Source organism: Pteropus alecto, unplaced genomic scaffold, assembly GCF_000325575.1.
Source record: "Pteropus alecto unplaced genomic scaffold, ASM32557v1 scaffold213, whole genome shotgun sequence".
Lineage (NCBI taxonomy): Eukaryota > Metazoa > Chordata > Mammalia > Chiroptera > Pteropodidae > Pteropus > Pteropus alecto.
This window is the reverse complement of record NW_006434829.1, coordinates 1710784-1717149: the sequence shown is the minus strand read 5'-3', so window position 1 is coordinate 1717149 and position 6366 is coordinate 1710784. Positions and strand designations below refer to the sequence as shown.

The 6366-nt window shown below is 64.0% G+C and overlaps 1 protein-coding gene across 1 annotated transcript in view; it reads right to left on the bottom strand.

Moving 5' to 3' along the window:
- The window catches only part of LOC102893976 (transmembrane protein 132D), a 94753-nt gene that overhangs the window by 36072 nt on the left and 52315 nt on the right, over nucleotides 1-6366 (bottom strand). The window lies entirely within an intron of this gene.

Below are 6366 nucleotides of genomic sequence, written 5' to 3'. Positions count from 1 at the left end.
CACAGATGGGCCCCTGCCGTGCGTGACCTCCCCTGCCCCCTGCCACCCCGACCCCGGCAGTCTCCCCGGCTCCCCTCGGGCCCTGGCCTCTGCGCGTGTCTGGGACGCTGTCACGGCTCCGGTGACACCTCGCAGCCCGATGATGTGACGCGCACGCCTACCACACGCTTCTTTCACGGCTCGGCTCAGGACCGTGTCCTCCGGGGTCCCCACCGGCCCCGTCACTGCTGTCACAGCCTCGGAACCAAAGGCACCGCAACCCCTGGTGGCACTTGTCACGGTTGCTATTTTAGTGTCAGTTACGGTCGTTCGGTCCCTTTGTCCTGTCTAGACTGCAAGCTGCCTGGGGCTGCATCTGCTTGCCAGGACCTCGCACCGCGCCCAGTGACAATGACCAGTCCACACACGCGAGACACAGACACAGACCCAACAGGAGGGGCCAGGAACCCGCACCGCCACCGCCTGGGTCCCCGGCCCATGCTCTGTGCACGTCCCCGGATGCCTCGGGGGCCTCCCCAGACGTCTGCACCCCCAGAGCGCCCTGCAGCCGTGGTCCCCGGGGGCGGGGCCCGGCGGTCACACGAGCCCATTTCTCGGATGGAGAAAAGCGAGCGCCAAGACACAGTCACCGCTCCGCCTAGGCCGCCTCCTCTCCCATGGACACCGAGGCCCCGACGAGCCCTCTGGGGACACGGCTCCCAAGGCCCAGCCCTCGACATTCTCCCCGCACCACCGGCCGGCTGTGCCCCGTGGCGGGCGGCGGCACGGAGGTTCCTGCCATGTGTCTGCGCGTCTGGCGTCCTGGGTGACGCCCGGCTGGGCGGGAGCTTGCCGTTCCCCGGAGCGGGGCCCGCGAAGGGCCCCCATGCGAACTGCGTGTGAGATCGCGGGGCCTGTGAGCCGTGGGCCAGACGCGCGTGTCTCCCCCGGGCATGTCACGTGTCCTCGTGCCGCCCGTCAGTTTCACGCACGAGATCTCACGCCTCCTTTGCAGGACGAGGTCCGCCTTAGCATTAGCTCCTCTGGCGTAGCCTTTGGAGGCGTAACACACTTTTTTTCCTTCTTTTCATCCTAAAAGCTAAGACTCTAGCTCGAAAAGTGCCTGAACTTCGAAGCCCAGGCTCCACATGGCCCGGACACGCTGCCGCTGCACGTCCTCCTGGTTCGTCCGCCCTCGGTGGGTTCCCTGCCCGATCCCATTTTATCTGGGGTAAATCATGGTATAGGAAGGCAGGGGTGAAGTCGGACATGCCGCTCCTTCCTGCTGCCCTGGGGCGACAGGCACGCACAGCCCCTGCTTGGACAGCGGGTGCAAAGGCATCGCCCGCGCTTGGGGGAGAAGGGGAGAGACGCTCTTTCACGCTCTGGCCCAAACCCAAACGTCTCCTCCCTCAGGAGGGAGAGAACGTGGGGGGGGAGGAGCAGTGTTAGGAACCCTGACGCCAGCGCCGGGGACCAAGGTCGCACGTCCGGGGCGGAGAAGTGACCGGCGTCCTTGCTCCAGCGGAAAATCCCGAGGCCTTTTGCCCTCTGCCCGTTTGGGGGTGCGTCCTGATGGTTGGCGCCTGGACACCCAGGAGCGGCCGTGGGCCCACGCATCTGGGATGCTGCCTCGTCTCTGGCCCGGACGCCTCGGTCTGCCTCCAGGACCTCGGAGGGGACTGGGGACCCCCGGGGGCCTCGGGGCCAGTGTCGCCTGGCCGCTCATGCATTTCTGCCTCTCCGAGGCCGAGCGTCTCCTCTGCTCTCCGAGGGAGGCTCAGGGTGAGGGGGAAGAGACGTGCCCGCCGCCGTGGCCCAGGGCCCGAGGGACGTGCGGCGTCCCCGTGAACTCATCTGCCACGCCAGGCCTGGCGGATCGGAAGCAGAATTAGAGCGTGTATTTGGTTTCCAAACCCTCAGGCCTCTGGTGTCCTGATTTTCCGCTTCGTGTACGAGCCGTCGCTTAATCACATTCACCCTCGAAAATGGATTTTCAGAGAAGAGGAAGATGATGGATATGAGAAAATATGGCTTCCACAGCACGGCGAGAGGTCGCCCTGCGTGCTAGCGACGGCGGCCAGCGTCTCCCGCCTGTCCGCCCGCCGTCCCGCCAGACCCCGAGTGTGTCCGAGGCCGGGAGGAGCCCCCTAAAGGTTACATCTATACATACCAAGTAAAATGCGTTTCTTGGCCGCCCTTAGTCCGTGACACAAATAAATAAGTCGCTGGGTGAGAGGCTTCCGGAAAAGTGTGTTTGAAAAAGCAGAGTCTGAGGTCGTCGTGCGTTTTGCCTTCCTCCCGGCACCATGAGTGGGTCGTGCCTGCCCCCCACCCCCCGAATGGCCCACCCAAGGGGAACGGAGAGGGGGCCCTGCCCAGTGCACAGAAGGGACAGACGGCAGGTCCAGGGCGCAGGGGTCAGAACGCTGCTCCCGGGTCAGGAGAGTGAGGTCCCCGGACCAGGTCGGGGACGAGCGTGCACGCTGCGTGGAGAGGGAAGGTCCTGGGTGGCCTCGTGTCCACGGAGACGCACGGTCAGAATTCCGCAGCAGGCGTCGGAAGTAAGGCCTCCCCTTGTCCGCTTTCAATTCCCGGTGACGCCGAGTGCTCGCTCAGGAAGACAGCACCAGGGCTCCACGGAGCCAAGGACACGGCGTGGCCCACCCCACGTCATCGGGACCCCGGAGGAGCCGGCGTGGGGTGCTCGGGCACCGCCAGGGTCCGCCCAGCGCCCCCACAGTCTGCCTTCTCCGTCCGCCCGCAGCTCCCTGCACTGCTAACACGTGTGTCCACTAAGACGCCTACTCTGTGGTCAGTATTTACCCACTGTTCAAAAAATTCTGGAACTACGTTCAGTTTGGGTCAAAAGCAGACTCCACCCTAGCTCACTTTGGCTGAGAGGGATGGATCCAGGACCGTGGACAGAGGCCAGCCATGTCCGCGGAGCTGAAGGCGCGGACTCCAGCTGACCGCCCGAGGTCGGCGCCCAGCCTTGCTGCTCCTGCCGCGGTTAGGGGGCCGACACACGAGGCGGGTAGCTCCAGAACCCCGCCGTCTCCTCCGAAATCTCAGGCAGCCAGGCGGATGCCACGTGTCCCCTCACCCCCACGCAAAGCAGAGCTGACACGGGGTCCAAGTGGCGGAGACTGAATCCCAAACCCAACCCCTCATGGACTCTCTGCTCTCTGCCCGGGAGGCTGAGTGAGGCAGACCTCTGAGGTTCACGCAGGTGCAGAGAGGACACCTGTGGGCGGCGCCGATGACAGCCCCCACCCCCGCCACGTGCCGCCGCCGCTGGCCACGGCCTTTCCCTGAGGTCGGACCACAGACGGGCGTGCGTTCCTGTCTGTTCATTCTAAATCGAAATTTCGTAGTATTGGCATTATTCACCACCTGCTCTTGAGCCCACCTCCAACGACACGAAGAGACACTGCGAGTCTTGAGCCGTCTGAAGTCACGTCTGCGACTCGCTGACGCTCGTGCTGTGCCAGACGGAAGCTCCAGCCAGCCTGGCCCTCACGACGCACTGGCCTGCAGGGTGCGGTGGCCGCAACGCCCTGCCACCCCCGAGGCTCGGCCACGAAGCCACCGCAGGTCGCCCTGGTGCTCTCCCTAGGGCCGCTATGCCGTGAGGGAGCCCAGGCTGCACGCGGGGCCACGGTGAGGGGTCCGCTCTACAGACGCAGCTGAAATCCAGCCTCGACTCACCGGACACATCCAGCGAGAAGCCGCAGATGGGGTCCGCCTCCTGGGCAGAAGCAGCCGGGCCTACTGCTGTCGGCACCCAGGGCCACGACACACAATGCAACAGAGACGGCTGCCGTCTGCGCCGCACGGGGCAGAGGCCGACAGCCAGCCCCTGATGGCCAGTCCTCAGTGCTGGACCCCGACAGCCGGCCCCGACAGCCAGCCCCCAGCCCCCGATGGCCAGCCCCCGACGCTTTGCAGGACGTGAACGCCGCGCTGCCTGCACTCCGCTCGGCTCCCAGTTCTGCATCGACCCCAACGTCCTCACTGCTGCTTTGGACTCGCTCCGGGCTGAGCTCGTCCGCAGCTGTCCTGAGTGTAGGCAGCTGGCCGTGCTCTGCATGAGGTCGGCCTCCCGGAAACCGGCGGTGGCCGTGTGCAGTCACCTGACACTGTCCACGGGCCGCAGGGCGCGCAGGTGCACGGTGGGTGCCTGGCCAAGCGTCTGCCGTCAGGCCGGTCTGCGTGCTGGGGGCTGTTGGCGGCCCCCGCCGATGCCAGCAGCATGTCCCTTCTGGTAGAGAGGACCCGCAGGCTTGCCATGAGAAACTGGAATGACAGGTAAGCACCAGCTCCGGGCCACGCTGGCTGTGCAGGCGAGTCCACCTCGGGTCTGGTCCTGAGGGAACGGTATCCACTGTCCCCGCCCCTCTGCGGGGGTCACAGAGCCCCGGGGAGGACTCGAGGGACAGGGCGGGTGTCGCTCAGCTCACGGTACCGCATCTTGGCCCAGACACGTGTCCCGGAGGTGATGATGGTGACCCGGTGAGCCAGGGTCTCGTGCTCCCTCGAGAGCGGGCAGCTCTAGCTCCCGCTACGTGTAGCTTTGTAGGAACATGGACCCAGTCTGCACGGGACCCGGTGTTTCCGAGAGAAGCCGAGAATCAGCACTTTCTATGTGAAGCCGCGTGGTTTTTCCGTGTGGCTGACCTTGTGTGAGAACCACGATGCCTCGTGGGTCACACTGGCCTGTGGGCTCCGATCTGTGACTTCCGTCCTGGGACACCATCGCCATCTCCGACAGCGAGGTCCCTTTCGGATAAAAAGGGGAGATTGTGAGCGCCTGCCGCGGCGAGCATTTTCCCAGGACCGATGCACTTGCCCGGCTCACCCCACCGTCTGCGGATGGGGCCCCCTTTAGTCTGTGCCCCCGAAGGAATCTCAGGCTCCACAAAAGCTCTGCGTGTCCTGCATAACTCGTTTCAAATCTCATGTGGCTTCACGATTCAGAACGAAGGAGCGAAGCGACAGCTGTTTAATCAACTCCGTGAGTGGATAGGACGGCGGCGCTCCAGGCGGCATTGATAACGGGGTGGGGGAGGGGGAGCGGAAGCAAGGGCCACGTCGCCACTGTTTATTTTCAAAACTGACTTTTAAGGGTGATCTTTTAGAATTCAGTGAGCCACGAAACCAGTCGACGAGGCGCCCCTGACACCCCAAGGAGGTGGTCGGATGCCGGTTTTACTGACGCCCTTGGCTGCTGCAGAAGCTCCAGAGGTGGTGGGGACCCGGGCTCCTTTCGGTCTGCTAAGCAAACGTGTCTCGATTAGAAAAGAAAAAGAGTCGCTTGGGAGAGAACACACTTTGTGACGCCTCTGAGCCCCGGGTGCTGACTGGTGTGGCGTCAGGAGAGGGGTTTGGACCCCACGGAACAGGCGGCCTCTCCTCCCAATTTAATGACGTTTAATGAGTTTCACTGAGACTCTGAGCCGAGTCTGCCCCGCGGATGAGCGTTCCGCAGCGGGACTGCCCGGGCGAGGGGACCGCGGCACCTGCCGGCTTGGAACGCGGGTCCGAGGCTGGCGCGGGCGGAGGGCGCGGCACGGGGCACGTCCCTTTTCCTTTCCCGTCCTCGGCTGGGCCACGCCGGGCCGACGGCGACGAAGCACGGAGTGGAGGGACCGTTGGAGACGCGCAGGCGGGGAGGGAGGCCGCCGAACGCGCCATCGACTGGCGGACTCGAGTTTTTAGACAGGACGTAATTTAACTTATTATTTTTTTAAATGGTGGTTATTCATTAATTATGGCTATTTCTTTAAATTTTACTCTTCGATTACAGTTGACAGGACGTGTTACATCTTAGCATCAGGCATGCCTCACGGTGGCGAGACGTTCACGTGACTTAGGAAGTGACCCCCCCCATGAGTCTGGTGCCCGTCTGACACCATGCGTCGTCACGGCGACATCGAGTGACACCAAGCGTCGTCACGGCGACCTCGAGTGCGCGTCCTCACGGCGACATCGAGTGACACCATGCGTCGTCACGGTGACATCGAGTGACACCACGCGTCGTCACGGCGACATCGAGTGTGCGCCCTGAGCTGCACTGACATCCCGTGGCTACTTTGACAACCAGCCGTTAGTTCTTGCCGCCCCCTCCCCCGTCCGCCCACCCGGCGGCCATCAGCTTGCTCGCCGTGTCCGCGCGTCTGTCTCTGTGCGGGCGGCGTCTTCGCAATGGCCGAGACGTGGAAGCAGCCCAGGTGGCTGTGGCGGCTGGAGGAGGAAGGGGCGGTACATGCAGACAATGGACTATTACTCGGCCGCGGAAAAGAACGGGACCTCGCCGTCTGCGACCCCGCAGGGACCTCGCCAGAGTTGTGCTGAGGGAAATGAGCGAGACAAAAGCCCACACTT